Source organism: Oryctolagus cuniculus, chromosome 5 (genome assembly GCF_051225735.1).
Source record: "Oryctolagus cuniculus isolate XC-2025 breed Fujian yellow rabbit chromosome 5, ASM5122573v1, whole genome shotgun sequence".
NCBI classification, from domain to species: Eukaryota; Metazoa; Chordata; class Mammalia; order Lagomorpha; family Leporidae; genus Oryctolagus; species Oryctolagus cuniculus.
In genome coordinates this window covers 71,865,380-71,881,644 of record NC_142871.1, presented here as the reverse complement: position 1 = coordinate 71,881,644, position 16,265 = coordinate 71,865,380, and the positions used below count along the sequence as shown (strand labels likewise).

General features: G+C 41.7%; 1 long non-coding RNA gene across 1 annotated transcript; it reads left to right on the top strand.

Moving 5' to 3' along the window:
- The first annotated feature begins 7,566 nt into the window (after positions 1-7,566).
- On the top strand, positions 7,567-15,819 carry LOC149126551 (uncharacterized). The gene is made up of 2 exons (XR_016233826.1): positions 7,567-8,035; positions 15,392-15,819. It is a non-coding gene; the product is annotated as an uncharacterized LOC149126551 (long non-coding RNA).
- Positions 15,820-16,265: the final 446 nt, after the last annotated feature.

Genomic DNA, 16,265 nt, shown 5'->3' with positions numbered 1-16,265 from the left:
TCCGACCGGGACTAGAACCCGGTGTGCCGGCGCCGCAAGGTGGAGGATTAGCCTAGTGAGCCGCGACGTTGGCTAGAATTTACTCAATTCAGAAACCCTATAACTCAACCTTATTTATTAATATTTACTGAATTTTAACATCTACTGGAATTTTTATTCAAAAATGCTTTTTTCTTTGAATTCTGACTTAGGCTTTTTTTTTTTTTTTTTTTTTTTTTTTTTTTTTTTTTTGGTGGCATTTAGAAATGGCTTAATTGGGCTGGTGCTGTGGCTCACTAGGCTAATCCTCCACCTTGTGGTGCTGGCACACCGGGTTCTAGTCCCGGTCGGGGCGCCGGATTCTGTCCTGGTTACCCCTCTTCCAGGCCAGTTTTCTGCTATGGCCCAGGAGTGCAGTGGAGGATGGCCCAAGTGCTTGGGCCCTGCACCTGCATGGGAGACCAGGAAAAGCACCTGGCTCCTGGCTTCGGATCAGCACGATGCGCCGGCCGCAGCACGCCGGCCATGGCGGCCATTGGAGGGTGAACCAATGGCAAAAGGAAGACCTTTCTCTCTGTCTCTCTCTCTCTCTCTCTCTCACTGTCCACTCTGCCTGTCAAAAAAAAAAAATGGCTTAATTGAAAATGCTTTAGAGAAAGAAAGAGAGAGGGGAACAGAGGTACAGAGGGAGAAAGGGAATATAATATTATATAATATATAATATAATATTAGAATTGCATCGATGGGGGCTAGCGCTGTGGCATAACAGGTAAAGCCACTGCCTGCAATGCTGGCATCCCATATGGATACCAGTTGGAGTCCCATCTGCTCCACTTCTGATCCAGCTCTTTGCTATGGCCTGGGAAAGCAGTGGAAGATGGCCCAGGTCCTTGGGCCCATGTATCCATGTGGGAGACCTGGAAGAAGCTCCTGGCTCCTGGTTTCGAACTGGCGCAGTTCCGGCATTTGAGGCTAATTGGGGAGTGAACCAGCAGATGGAAGATATCTCTCTCTCTGTCTCTCCTCTCTCTGTGTAACTCTGACTTTCAAATAAATAAATGTCTTTAAAAAAAGAATTCTATCTACAAACTGTATTGAATCTTTAAATATTAAAATTAAGAATAAAATCTCAAAAAGAAAATACTTTACAACTCAAATTTTCTCTTTCATGTTCTGATGAAATTCACGTACTGGGTATTAATTAATCAGCAAAAAGAATTCATGGCCTTGGAGGTTCAAGGAAAATGTGAATTGTGTGTCATTTCTGATTTAGGCTGTCCTCTGGAGATTTTAATGCTCAATGCTCTGTGATCTTTGGAAACTTAATTCTTCTCCTTTTACACACAAGCAAGAATAGACTATGGCAGTGATTAAAGGTAAAGGTGGATAAACTGAAACTGAGATGCTCTCTACCTCTCTTGATCAGTCAGGCCTTCCAAATAGAAAGTTACCTAGTTAGTAATAAAAAGCACCATTATTGGCAAAATGTGTTTCAAGAATCAGATCCCACAGTGTTTTATTGCAATCCATCCCATCTAGGGGTCTTTCTTGGAGAAAGTATGTGTCCTTTTTGAAAAGTTAGCTATATAATCTGAGAGTCCTTTTTGTTCTATACTAACTTCTTGCTAACCTCTGGTTTTTATCTTCGGTGTGCTTAATTTCTTTTTCAAAAAATTATTTATTTTTTGATTATTTGAAAGGCGGGGGTGGGGAGGCAGAGAGAGAGAGAGAGAGAGAGAGAATTTCCATTTGTGGGTTTACTCCTTAAGTGGCTGCAATGGCCAGTGTTGGACCAGGTCAAAGCCAGGAGCCTCGGACTCCATCCTAGTCTCCCACATAGGTGGCAGGGGCCCAAGGACTTGAGACATCATCTGTCGCCTTCCCAAGTGCAGTAACAGGATGCTGGATCAGAAGCAGAGCAGTTGGGACTTTAATCCATGTTCTGATATAGGATACAGGTGTTGTAGGTGGTGACTTAAACTGCTGCACCACAACACTCAACCCAGGCTGCTTAATTTCTTAATGTTCTGGATTAAACTCATACTTCCAACTGAATGAAAGGGTCAGGGTCACTGTCTTCTGTTCCTCCTGCCTCACCTCTTCCTTTATTTTATTTTTTAAAGATTTATTTGTTTGTTTATTTGAGAGGTAGAGTTACAGACAGAGAGAGGGAGAGACAGAGAGAGAGGTCTTCCATCTGCTGGTTCACTCCCCAGATGGCCAAAATGGCAGGGGCTGGCGGATCTGAAGCCAGGAGCCAGGAACTTCTTCTGGGTCTCCCACGTGGATGCAGGGGCCCAAGCACTTGGGTCATCTTCCACTACTTTCCCAGGGACATTAGCAGGGAGCTGGATCATTAGAGGAGAAGCTGGGACATGAACTGGTACCCATATGGGATGCCGGCACTGCAGGCAGAGCTTTGCCTACTAGGCCACAGTGCAGGCCCACCTCCTCCTTAGGCCAAATGCCTGCTGATCTTTAGATACCCACAAACATTTTTTTTTGATTAACAATAGTTGTACATATTTATGGGTTACAGTGTAACATTTCAGTAAATGCATATACTGTGCATGCTGATCGAATCAGGGTAACTAACATTTCCCTTTCCTTGTCATTATTTTTATGGTTGGGACTTTGTGCTCCTTTCTCTTGCTTGTTCAGAAATACAGTTATTTTGCAGTAGAGTCACCACACTGTGCTACATAACACTAGGGACTTATTCCTTCTATGGTATGGCACACTCTACCCAACCTCCCTTTAGCTCCCTTCCCCTCACTCTCCTCAAGCTCTAGTAATCAGTATTGCAAGTTCAGATTACCTGTTCTTTTTTTTTAAAGCTTTCATAGGGAGGGAGAACATATGGTATCTATATTTGCATGTCTGGCTGATTTCATTTACCATAATGTTCTCCAGTGTCACTCATTTTTGCCACAAATGACAGATCTTTTCGTGGCTAAATAATATCCCATTGTGTATATATATCACATTTCTTCATTTGTTCGTCTGCTGATAGACACCTTGGTTGATTCTATACCTTGCCTATTTATTGTATGTAGAGCTGCAGTGAACATGGTGGTGCGGGAATCTAACTGAGGAGATTCTTGTTCCCTTGGAGCTTTTAACTGGGTCATGAAGGAAGATAATCAGGGGGCCAGCGCTGTGGCATAGCGGGTAAGGCCGCCTCCTGCAGTGCCGGCATCCCATATGGGCACCAGTTCAAGTCCCGGTGCTCCACTTCCAATCCAGCTCTCTGTTATGGCATAGGAAAGCAGTGGAAAATGGCCCAAGTCCTCAGGTCCCTGCACCCACCTGGGAGACCCGAAGAGGATCCTGGCTCCTGGCTTCGGATCAGCGCTGCTCCGGTCATTGCGGCCAATTGGGGAGTGAAACAGCAGATGGAAGGCCTCTCCTTCCCTCTCTGTGTAGCTCTGATTTTCAAATAAATAAATAAATAAATAAATCTTTAAAAAAAAAGAAACTGAGAAAATAATTATAACTGTGCTATATACAATATAGGGTTCTGAGTACTAAGTAAGATATTATGATTTCAAATATAATGGTGACTGAGAAAGAAACTGAGAAAATAATTATAACTGTGCTATATACAATATAGGGTTCTGAGTACTATCTAAGTAAGATATTATGATTTCAAATATAATGGTGACTGAGCTCTTACACAAAGGAAGATATCTGCAAGGAGTCTTGTCCCTGTCTGTGTGACAGCCAGTAACTCCAAAGTCACGCCCATTAGTGTCGGGGATCTCTTGGTAAAACTGAGCATATAAGGGAAGACCATTGCTGAACAAAATCAATTACAGAAGGGATTTGCTAACATGAAAACCAAGCATAGACTTTATAAAAAACCAACTTCTTTTCACCAAAAGCCCGGGAATCTCTTAACCAAGGGCTCCATCTGTCAGTAGGGGAGCTGCAGTGTGGTATCTTGGAGGGAAGGGAATTTTGCCACAGGCTCACTGTGCAGCTTGTGACAAATGACTGACCCCTAAGGCCACCAACGCTGGCTGCCTGGTGCTCAGATTGGCCCCTGCTGAGTGGCTCCTATTCTCTCACCTCCAAGCAGATCAGTCCTCTAGCCTGAGGCAGGTATTTTCATTATGATCCATAATAACGTTGAATGGACTTTGTAATTGAGTGAGTGTCACACACCAGAGACTTTTGATGGGCTCAGCTCATCAGGACTTGAAGGGAGAAGGGGGCAGGACTGGGCTTTCTTGCTCAGTTCTATGCCCTGCTTCTGTGGTCATTTGCTTTGACAATTCAGAAGCAAGGACCTGTTTTTAGAGCCCAGGGTTATCAGTTTAGTATGGCATGAATTCTAAACAAAATCTTGTATCTTTATAACAATGGTGATTGAAACAGAACAAATACCCTGTTTGGGAAGATCAGCTTGCTAGTTACAGAGATAAACTGTCCTTGTCTCAGCATTCCTCCTCATGGTCTCTCATGGCAACTAAGACCTTCTGGAATGAAGACAGTCTCTGCCCGGATAGGGAATATGTGGTGTGGGCACTCCCAGGCTAATTATTGCTCATATTTTCCATTGATTGTATTCTAACTCTATTCATGACTGAATGATGAGACACTTTTCAGTGAGGCTGTTATATACAATATTGTGAACAATGACTAAGGTTTAATGAATTGAATAGTTGGGGGGAGAGGGGGTGGGTGAATGAGTATGTATCAGAGGTGAAAGCATTTGTCATTGTTGGGTCAATGTAATTATCTTTTCTTATAGCCAGGGTCTGTAGCATGAATCATCCCAATTGGAGGAACACACTTAAAAATTGTGTCTAATCAAGGATGTGGATTGTAACTTGCATTTCAAATATGCATATCTAAATTACTGGGAGTAAACCATGTTTTTTTTTTTTTTCATCTAGTGCCCTTAATTTTCATTTGTTAAATTACTTGCATGCCAGCAGAAAATTAATTTGTACAACCTAGCTGGTATACGGAAACACATGTGCCACAGCTAGGAAAAGAGTTGCATGGAAAATGGCATGAGTAAAGACTGGAGATAGAATCAGGCCTGATGTGAGCAGGCAGTGAAGTGCTTTCACACAGAAGCAGAGGGTGGCTTTGGGAAGTCATGCTTGCCAGGAAATGGCTGCATTGCACAGGAAAGTTCAGACTCCCCATTTGTGAACTTCACTGTGGTTGATGGAAGCCCTCAACATTAGACAGGAAATCATGAGCCACTGTAGACCCCTGGTGAAGGAGGACATTGAAGCCAGCACAGATGCTAAGGACTCAAGGGCTGAATGGTGTTGACAAGATGGAGACCCCAGGTAGCTAGCAGACTAGACGGTCTCAACACTGACCCAGGGCTGAGATGGTGGAAAGTAACCTAGAGTGTGGCTACGGAAGTGACTGTGTATTAGATCAAATATTGGAGCAAGCTGGTGAAGAAATAGACGTGGGGAGGATGGGAAATATGTGTGTTTTAAATAAACTTAAATTGTAAGTCATAGAAGTACAGTTACACTGGTACAAAAATTTCGACAGAATAACAAAGCACTGCAATTACGATCAGTGTTAGGAAATGCTGAAAGAGTTCCTCCAAAATTAAATGAGTGTTTCAGATTGTTCCAAGGGAACAGGAAAAGTATGACGTGTGATGTGAATTTAAGAGGAAGACTTTACTTTGGATCAGTAATAGGTAGGTGCAAGAAGTACTCTCTTTTAACAAAAAAGCACACAGAATAATTATGACTTTTACTTGTGCCTTTTCTATTTTATTTTTCTTTTTTCTCCTTTTCTTTCTAATTTAAGTATGTTTTATATGTAGTGATGGATGTATTAATTTGAGTGTGCTAATCATTTCAAGATGCACTTGGATACCAAATCATCACATTGCACATCTTGAATATATACACTTTTGTATATCGACTAAACCTCAATGAAGTCAGAAAAAAATAAAATTATTTTTCTCAAAAGATACAGAATCGTAATAACAAACTTTTGAGATTTCCTACAGCAGTGCTAGGAAATGACAAGTGAATGAGTTCAGTATTTAACAAATATTATATTTAGTATCCATGCAGATAGTTTAGTTCTACTGAAGAAGATGCCTGCTACTAGAACATAAATGGTGTAGAGTATGCGAAGTAATAAGTACCCATGAGATTCTATTTAGGAGCCATCTCTAAAATCTCAGTCAGTCTTGATCTCCTCTTAAAACAAGAGATTTGAGCTTTTTCTTTTGGCTTATATGATTTTTGAGATTGTTAATTTATTATTGAGTAGCTAGGAAGGAATTCCACCATGTGTGAATTCCATTAATTTTGTACTGCTCAACAAAACATACTGTGCTTTGGCTGTCAGTCGTCTGGGATGCAGATAGAATGGGTGGCATGATTGCATAAATAGCTACAACACACACTGTATGCATTTTAGTCCACTTGTTCCAGAGCAGACAGAAGAGCAGGTGGTGATTTTCTTACACAAAATTTGATAGCTAATTTTTGTACCTATTCTTACCCAAAATGTCTACAATCACAGAACTCTTCTGATTCTCATTGCAATGTAAATTCATATATTGTAATATTTGTTTTGAAAATTTATATACTGGCTCACCATATGAACATGTTCTCATTGCCTACTCAGGCCTTTGAGCAATTTGCAGTCTTTTGTTAGCAGATAAAGGCCCTCTGAGCCTCCTATTTGGAGTCCCAAGTTTACCAGCTGCTATCCACTACCGGGCCTCATTAGGGGCCTGCTGCTCTGCTGAGAACCACACCACATGCTACACCCTCTCTTGTCTACATATTAGCCTGTTGCTGCTCCTTAAATTACCTGGGACAAAAGCTTGCTCTATTTCTCCACAGAGAGCTACCACTCCTATCCACTTTGAAGAGCCTCTATATCATGATCTCTCAAACTAATTAAGGTTCGTGGGCAGGCCACAGGTTGCTATAGAGGAACCTTCCTGAAGGCTGATAGCTACTGGGATTTTTTTGGGGGGGATGAGTGGGGCAAGAGATTACTGCTGCTTTAGTTTATGTTCAAAACTCTGTCTTTAAAATAAAATGTTTTTCTTATTTTAGTCTAGGGTATGCAGTGGATTGTATATTTTGCAAATTATTTTCTGAGGAAAGTCAAATATACTATTAATTAAAAAACACTTGAAATAAAAGATTTAAGGTATTTTTAGGGGATGGGACCAGTAAATATGTGTCTTTCATGGAAATCATAAGTTGAACCCAGTATTCATATTAATTGGGCACTATTTATAGTTTTTAAATGAAAAAACATCACATCTTTCTAACTTTTATGATGATTTGTTTGCCATGTAGTAGGTTAATGTAGTTTAAGTAGAAATGAATTAAATATTAGCAATTTCCTTATACCAAATAACTAAAAAAAATTTCTTGGTGTCAAATAACCAAAGATATTTCAGACCTTGGAAACAAGAATTTTGAGTACAATTTCAGAGAAAAGAATGAGACTGCAGATGTTCTATATCTTCAACCAAATGAATCGATGAAGATCTTTGTTAGCACAAAAGATCAATTACTAAATGAGCCTTCATTTAAAAAATTAGAGCTAACTGTGGGGAGCAACTCGGACTATACTGTTACTGGAATTAAGACTTATTCTATGCATCTGCTCTCCCACAATATGGCGCTGGGAGAGGAGAAAACAGCTTCTACGCAGCTGCCTCCAGTTCAACCAATAAACTGTAGGACCTACTCCTGATTGGAGGAGAGCAGCGTACTCGGCGTGTGGGCAGCCGAGTTAGGATTGGCGGAGGAGGACTATAAAGGAGGAGAGAAACGGCATGCACCAGGAACATCTATGGGGAACATCTAAGGGAACCCGTGCAGCCCCCGAGAAAGCCGGCCGGCGGTGTGTCGCTCCCCTGCGGAAGTGGGGAATGCGGCCAGGGGGAACTGCCCTTCCACGGAGGTGGAAGGGATAGTAGCCAACCCGGGAAGAACCAGCAGCAAACCCGGGGAGGGCCGAGCAGACAGAAAGAACAGCGCAGGGTCCTGTGTCGTTCCTCCATGAAGACGGGGAGCGACACTAACAAAAGGTAAACTCCTGTCATACATTTAAATAGAGTTCACTTAATGAAGGTTTACTCTCACGTTGATGGTATTTAGGTAGGGAGGTCTGGCTTATCAAACTCTTGGACTTCCTTCTTCCCAAAGTGTATCTTGCCTGCTCATTTTGTTGATCGTGGAGTACTGGTCTTTCTCTACTTCCTTCTCTTCTTTCTTTTTCCTTTCCTTCATCTTTTCACATTTCATGAGAGTCGCACTTATTTGCTGCAATAGAGCTCACATGTTTCCTCACTTGCTATTCTTTTAGAGGAATTTCTTTAGTCTTTCACCTCCCTCTCCTGCATTTTCCCCAGTGTCACCATTTCTTCTGTGGTAATAACAGCTTCACAGGCTGATCTTCCTGCACAGTCTGTTAGCCACTACACTAAAAGGAGATGAGAATTCCCTCGGCTACCCGGCAGTGAGTACTCTATGTAACATTTTCTTAAAATTTTTTTCATTTTTTGAAATAATTTCCTTTTATTTATGTATTCATGAATAAGTACAGGGTGCATACAATGTGCTAAATTCTTGAGATATAAAAGCAAACAGATAAATGTCTTCTTTAGTTTTGAAAGACCCAGCTAGTAAGTGGATGTAGGGGTGTAGACAAGGAACTCCCATACACTGGCTCACTCCTCCAATGCTGGTAACAACTAGGGATGGGGGTTGGTGTTGGGGGAGGAGGCAAAGTTAGGAGCTGTGAACTTAAGCTGAGTCTTCTGCACAGGTGGCAGGAACCCAAGCAACTGAACCATCACTACCATCTTCCTGTGTCTGCATTAGTGGGAAGTTGGAGTCAGGAGCCAGAGCTGAGAATTGAACATAAATTACAATATGAGATGTGGGCATCTTAATTGCTAGGCTATAATACTTATATTTTGAATGAGATATATGTACTTAATTTGTGAGTGTATGCAGCAGATATAATAAATAATTTAGCTAATGAAAACCTTCATAGTGAGGATACTAGTGCTAAGCATTGTGTTCTATTTGGAGCAAGATTTCTGGATCCTGAGTCTATAATTGACTTATAGAATAAAGAGTTCCCGGGGCCAGCGCACTAGGTTAATCCTCCGCCTGTGACTGCGGCATCCCAAAGAGGTGCTGGTTCTAGTCCCGGTTGCTCCTCTTCCAGTCCAGCTCTTTGCTGTGGCCTGGGAAAGCAGTAGAAGATGGCCCAAGTGCTTGGGCCCCTGCACCTGGCTCCTGGCTTTGGATCAGCGCAGCTCCAGCTGTTGCAACCATTTGGGGAGTAAACCAACGGAAGAAAGACCTTTCTCTCTGTCTCTCTTTCTCACTGTCTGTAATTCTACCTGTCAAATAAATAAATAAAATATTTTTAGAAATATTTATTTATTTATTTGAAGTGCAGAGTTACAAAGAGAGAGAAGGAGAGGCAGAGAGAAAAAGGTCTTCCATCTGCTGGTTCACTCCCCAGTTGGCCGCAACGGCCAGAGCTGCACCGATCCGAAGCCAGGAGCCAAGAGCCTCCCCCAGGTCTTCCCATGTGGGTGTAGGGACCCAGGGACTCTGGCCATCCTCCACTGCTTTCCCAGGCCATAGCAGAGAGCAGGTTCAGAAGTGGAGCAGCTGGGACTCGAACCAGTGCCTATATGGGATGCCAGCACTGCAGGCAGTGGCTTTACCCACTATACCACAGTGCCAGCCCTGACGTTGATTTTCAGTATGAGGTGGGAGGTGGGGTTTTCAGAGCTTTTGGTTGAGAGAAACTGGGTCTATTACTCCTGTGTGTGTGTGTGTGTGTGTGTGTGTATGTGTTTCATTTTCAATTCTCTTTAAATACAGAAGATCAGTTTAGTATACATTAAGTAAAGATTTCAACAGTTTGCACCCCCATAGAAACACAAAGTGAAATATACTGTTTGAGTACTCGTTATAGCATTAAATCTCAATGTACAGCACATTAAGGACAGAGATCCTACATGAGGAGTAAGTGCACAGTGACTCCTGTTGTTGACTTTACAAATTGACACTCCTGTTTATGGCATCAGTAATCACCCTAGGCTCTTGTCATGAGTTGCCAAGGCTATGGAAGCCTTTTGAGTTCACCGAATCTGATCATATTTAGACAAGGCCATGGTCAAAGTGGAAGTTCTCTCCTCCTTTCAGAGAAAGGTACCTCCTTCTTTGATGACCTGTTCTTTCCACTGGGATCTCACTCACGCAGATCCTTCATTTAGGTCATTTTTTTTTTTTTTGCCAGAGTGTCTTAGCTTTCCATGCCTGAAATACTCTCATGGGCTTTTCAGCTGGATCTGCATGCCTTAAGGGCTGATTCTGAGGCCAGAGTGCTGTTTAGGACATCTGCCATTCTATGAGTCTGCTGTGTATCCCGCTTCCCATGTTGGATCATTCTCTCCCTTTTTTATTCTATTGGTTAGTATTTTCAGACACTAGTCTTGTTTATGTGATCCCTTTGATTCTTAGTCCTATCATTATGATCAATTGTGAACAGAAATTGATCACTTTGACTAGTGAGATGGCATTGGTACATACCACCTTGATGGGATTGAATTGGAATCCCCTGATGTTTCTAACTCTACCGTTTGGGGCAAGTCAGCTTGAGCATGTCCCAAATTGTACATCTTTTCCCTCGTTTATTCCCACTCTTATATTTAACACCTGGCTCCTGGCTTTGGATTGGCGCAGCTCCAGCTGTTGCGGCCTTTTGGGGAGTAAACCAACGGAAGAAAGACCTTTCTCTCTGTCTCTCTTTCTCACTGTCTGTAATTCTACCTGTCAAATAAATAAATAAAATCTTCTAAAAAAAAGAATAGAGTTCCCAGATCTAATTTATTTCTACTTGTAAATAGACAGAGGTTGGTGAATATATCTGCCTAGCACCATCCTTACGCTTCAGAGAGATAGTAAATGAGAGATAGTACATGCTTTTGGATGAGAAGGAAGTAAAGAATATTTAGATTAATGAAATCAAACTATGCAAGCATTTTCTATGGGCATAAATAAGCACTTTTTAAAGTCACTGTTGGATAGGTACAGGGATTGAGGCAGCTTCAGCTGTGACTACAGTGTACACAGCATATAACAAACATTGTTAATCAGACATGAATTCTAAGGGACATGTTTATTGGGTCTGTTGTGTCTTGTGGTATGGATGAGCAGCCAAGAAGAGATGGGGCATCTTCCTTTTGGAAGGTGGCCATAGTAGATTAATTAAACAGATAATTATTAACAAGTTATTATGTGCTATGCATTGCATAAGGGACTGGCAGAAAAGCAAAAAAGAGAGACATGGTTTCCAGGCTCATGAAGTTCATAGGCTGGTAGGGGACACAGACAAACAGAAAATTGCTTTGTGTGTTAATTAGGGTTCTAATGGCAGAAAGCAAAGTGTGCCGAGAGACAGATTGGTCCTGCAGGTAGTAGGAGTCATCCAGGCATGGCTAGGCTAGGGAAACAAAGCCTGGGGATTTTGGCCTTCACCTTCCTAATGGGGGTTTTGGAGCTGGTAAAATAAACCTTCATCTGCAATTCTGGAAATGAACTGTTCTAGTTATCTCAGGCTGCCACCTAGGGACTCCTCCATTCTTTAGTTTGCCAACCCCTAGAGTGACTTTTGTCTGGTTTTTGTGTGTTTGTGTGTGTGTATGTGTGTGTGTGCACATACTACAACATTTGAAAGTAACTTGTAGAAAACAATAGATTTTAGTATGTGTCTGTTAAGAATAAGGTTTATCCCTACACAAATCATAACATTATCATCTCTGAAAAATTAACAATAACTGAATGCAATTATCTACTGCCTATTCTGTATTAAAATTTCCCCAGGTGTTTCAATAATGTCTTTTATGGCTATGTTTTTCTTAAGCAAGGATTCAATTATAGTTTATGATTGAAATTAATTGCTGTATCCTACTCCCCTATTTTCCAAAGGCAACTATTATCCAATTTTTTTAAACCTGTCTGGTCTACTGGTATACTTCTGCTACATATATTCTATATCTAAAATCATATGTAATATATTTTTTTCTGTTTAAAGTTTTACTTAAATGGTTTTTAAACTCAACATTATATTTTTAAGATCTATTCATGTTAATACATGTAGATATTATTAATTCATTTAAAATGATTATCTAATACTCAGTGTGTGAAAATACCAAAATTTGTTTCTCCATTTATATAATGTTTCTATTTTTCCATTGCCAAATTATTTCGCCTTTTCTTTTAGCATTGCAAAAAGGTCAAAAAAAGTCTATTATTAGATTAAAAAGGGATTTTTGCAGATTAGCTACCGGAAATTTTTCTGGGACCTCTCCTGCATGAACTTGGTTCTATTTCTAGAGCCCATTTCCTTGGCTGCCCCAGTTTCAGATGGTAACTTAGTCTTCTTTTTCCCCGGGGACTTCCATCCCCATCTTTCTGCTAGTGTAGACCAGAGGTTCTCAAGTTGAGTAGCACATCAGAATCGTCCATGGAGATTTAAACTAGGCTGATGCCCAGGTTCTGTCCCCAGAGATTTTGATTTACTTAAAATGGTGTGGGTTTCAGGCAGCCATGGTTCAGAGTTACAGTTGATTGTTATCCAGATCCTATATAAGAACTGTGGACTGGTATCAATGATCTTACCCCAGGGATTGCACAGCTAGGCTGTATCCTAACACTCTTGTGTGTTACACTGAATGCTAGAGTATAGCATAATGGTGTTACACAGAACTTAAAAAATGCTGCAAAACACAAATGGGTGCAGTTTTTTCCAAACACTGAGCTTTGGTTATACTCCATGATTACAGAAACCTTCCAAAAGAAATGTGACAGGTGGAAGAATTAAACATATAATCTCAGGGCCAGCACTGTGTTGTAGCAGGTAAAGCCGCTGACTGCAGTGCCAGCATCCCATGTGGGCGCCGATTTGAGTCTCGGATGTTCCACTTCCAATCCAGCTCTCTGCTATGGCCTGGGAAAGCAGTGGAGGATGGCCCAAGCCCTTGGGCCCCTGTATCCATGTGGGAGACCCAGAAGAAGCTCCTGGCTCCTGGCTTTGGATTGGCGTAGCTCTGGCCGTTGCGGCCAATTAGGGAGTGAACCAGTGGATGGAAGACCTCTCTCTCTGCCTCTGCCTCTCCTTCTCTCTTTATGTAACTCCAACTTTCAAACAAATAAATCTTAAAAAAAAACCCATATAATCTCTCGCCCTATATAATTAACTTTAATTTAATCATTTCTCTAATTGTTTTAGTACCAGAGAAAAACTTGTCTCTTTAAAGATATTGATCATCTTGTTACTGTATTAGGTAATGAGTGAGATGTCTTGGTCAATGATTCCTTGTATGTCTTGGTCCTCAGGAGTTTTTTTCCCTGGAAGAGAAAACATTCACATGGCAGATACCTTCCTACAGTGTATCATTCAATCCTTTCAATTAAGTTTTGATGGAATTGCCCATGTATAAGAACACAGAGGTTCAGGGAAGTTAAATAATTTTCCTAAAGCTTAAAGAGGACAGGTAGAATAATCTGGATTAGAAACCCAGATTGCCTGACTCCAACACTTGGGTTCATTCCATGAGTTTGCTGCATCCAGGAGGAGCAGTTGACAAGGGCTTCCTAAAGTTTCCCGTGCTCTAGCCAACAGGTGCTTTCATCAAAGCCCGGATGTCTGATGTCCAAGACTCATGTCTATAGCAGTGTATGGCTGGGGAGCTGGGGATAGGGGAAACTTCTGCTGCCTGGGGATCTTTGTGGACGCCCCCAGCTCATCACCCTGTCGTCACCTGCATGACCTCTTCTGTCTCCCTCTGCCAGTTTCAGTGAACTGTAGCTCTCTTTGATATGTAAGTTTCCAGGCTTTGTCTGTAAAACCTTCTGCTTTAGCCCCTTCACAGTGGCCTTGCATGTGAGCCTTTCCAAGGTTTTACTTGGTGGAATTGTTTTGGACAAGAAGTTTGGGGGAAGGTGGAAATATAGCTTAATCAGAGGTCATGGCTGCAGGAATCCTGGTGGTTTCATGAAGAAACTAGTTATGTTAGTCTGATGAATTAAAGACCAAGGACATTTTGAATCAATAAATGCTGATGAGGAGGAGAAATCTAGGAATCAGTGTGCTAAGAATTTAGTATATCTGGAAGCAGATGTCGTATAAGCTTTTGTACTTCCTCATATAAATGTACAAATTTGTGCAGAGCTGTTTTGGAAAAAAGTATTTATGTTTTAGCTGACGGGAGAAGATAAAGCACACTGCAAGTGGATCCAGCAGGCTTCAGTGGTCTGGTTTCAAGTCCACAGCAAGGCCAGCTTAGCCAATATATTCCATTAGATGAGATCTTGGAGTAAGATCTCACAAAGGGTGGGGGTGGGAGAGTCCCTGGAAATATAACCTCATTTAAGGTAGCAAAATAATGCCCAATTAAACAACCAGAATTTTGTGTCTCATTGGCATCCTGATGGGAGAGAGCACAGTAAGAGAGGAAGGAGTGCTGCAATTTGTTTAGGTGCCCAGAAAATTTGGAATGGGACAAACCAAACCACCTGTGAACAGAATGCTCTGCTTGTTCCAGTTGAACCCTTGAGCAAGAGGTTGGCAAGGAATCCAGGTAGAGAGTTTATGGGAGGAGGCCATTAAAGGGATTTTGGACAGTCCAGGGGAAGCTCTGTTGCTGCTCATGGCAGGAGGTGTCTCTTCTCTCCCTGTTATTGCAGATGGTACACAGAGGGGCTCATGTTGACTGTCTGCAGTCTTGTATGCAGGCAAGGGCTTGTATCCTGTGCACACATCCACTCTCTGCTTGAGATGAGGAGCCTCAAGCAAAGTCTGAAAGACATTGACTGTCAAGCCCTGACAGGTTCATTGAATTTGGATGGAAAATTGCACGCCTCAAATTTGTGAGACCTTAAAAAATGCAATTTCCACAAAAATACTCTTGTTTTTTTCTAGTCACAATATCTATAAAAATGTATTTGTTTCTTTATTATTTAATTTATTGTCACTTTATTGAGAGTGAGAGTGAGCGAGAAAGAGATTGTCAGTCTATGGGTTCACTTCTCAAATGCCCAAATGTAGTCAGGGTTGGGCCTGGCTGAAGCCAGGAACTGAAAGTTCAATCTTGAGCCACCATCTGCTGCCTTCCAGGGTGAGCATTAGCTGGAAGTTGAATCAGAGGTAGAGGAGCTAGGAATTGAACCAGACATTTCAATACAGGATGCGGGTCTCCCAAGCAGCATTGCGACCACTGCATGGAGCACACCTGTAGGCAGAGTATCTTTAAGACCTGGTTTGGGTTTTTGAGAGGCCTAGATCTGTTGGGAGCTAATTGAAAGTAAGCACCCTCACCAAGCCTGATTGAAGACCTATTCTGTTTTTGTTTCAGATTTGTGGACGTAATTTGAATAGTCAGATAAATCAGACAAACTCCCAGAATGGTAGGGCTTGATGTGACTTTGCTAAGTATGGCAGCTGGTGTGGCTGAATCTGGTGCTCCCACAGTCACATGTGGAAACACTAATCCCCAGCACCTCACAATGTGACTATATTTGGAGATAAAGCCTTTACAGGGGTGATCCAGTTAAAATCAGTCCATTAGGCTGGGACCGAATCAATTCCGACTGGCGATCCTCTCAGAAGAAGAAATTTGGATTCAAGGACAAACATCACAGATGCCTGTGCGGAGAGAAGCGACTACACGAGGATACAACAAAGGAGTCCATGTCTAAGCCACGGAGAAACCAAACCCAACACCATCGGCTTGTACTCCCAATCTCCAGAATCATGGGAAATACATTTCTGTTGTATAAGCCATTTAGTCTGGGGCATTCTGTCACAGCAGCTCTAGCAAACTAACAGAACAGCATAAGCTGAGTTTTACCCACCTTTTAAAGGAGTCCTTTCCTTATAGGTTGCTGGCCAAATTCCACTAAACACCATGTATTGTCCAATCTTGTTTCATTTCTGCCACCTTAGTGAGCTGGGGCAAAATAACAGTAATCTGTTATTATTTGAATAATGATTTCACTATGACATGAGTTTTTTCTTTTTCTTGTCTTTTTTAAATTTCTTTTGTTACTTTTATTTGAAAGGCAGAATGAGACACACATACACACAGTTCCTCCATCCACTGAACCAAATGGCCTAATCAGCCATGTCTTAGCCAGCCTGAAGCCAGGAGCCAGGAACTCCATCCTGGTCTTCCACATGGATGGCAGGAACCCTAGTACTTGGGCCATCACCTTCTGTTTTGCCAGGTG